We start from the raw sequence: 488 nt of genomic DNA, 5'->3' as shown, positions 1-488 counted from the left end.
GCTGCGAAGTACCTGGATATTCAGTGCCGTGCTGCCACTAGCTCTGATATCCACGCTGTGCGCTGCAGTGCAGTATGGAATGACGGTGGCCAACACAAAGCACCTTCAGTAAAGTACAATTTATTAATCACCAAAGATCTGGGGGAAGTACCTTTCAAACAGGAGTGTTAGCACGTAGCTCTCCTCTGGGAGAAGCCCGTTTTCTGCAGACTCTTACACCGTTCCTGTCACAGTCTGTACACCAGCAGCCGTCTCGTTTCTCTAAGCAAAGAAAAACAAACCAAAAAACCACATGACATGTCATTAGCTGCGCTATAGAGCTCTGTGAGCAATGGCACAGGTTCCGTATTTACCTACCTGTTCACCTCTTACGACCCTGCAGGTGTGAGAGGACCTCCGGAGGATCGGCCGGTCTCTCACGGCAGAGACGTTCCAGGTCTCCTGTCCTGTATCCTCCCAAGCTTATACACTGCAGCACAAAACACAAA

General features: G+C 50.0%; 1 long non-coding RNA gene across 1 annotated transcript; it reads right to left on the bottom strand.

The window, feature by feature from the left end:
- Window positions 1-170: 170 nt before the first annotated feature.
- Window positions 171-488, bottom strand: LOC109364741. Its single transcript, XR_002110569.2, has 2 exons — window positions 358-488; window positions 171-261 (listed from the first exon to the last, which is right to left on the bottom strand). It is a non-coding gene; the product is annotated as an uncharacterized LOC109364741 (long non-coding RNA).

This window comes from Meleagris gallopavo, unplaced genomic scaffold, assembly GCF_000146605.3.
Source record: "Meleagris gallopavo isolate NT-WF06-2002-E0010 breed Aviagen turkey brand Nicholas breeding stock unplaced genomic scaffold, Turkey_5.1 ChrUn_random_7180001904230, whole genome shotgun sequence".
Classification (NCBI taxonomy): Eukaryota; Metazoa; Chordata; class Aves; order Galliformes; family Phasianidae; genus Meleagris; species Meleagris gallopavo.
This window is presented reverse-complemented; position numbering and strand designations above follow the sequence as displayed.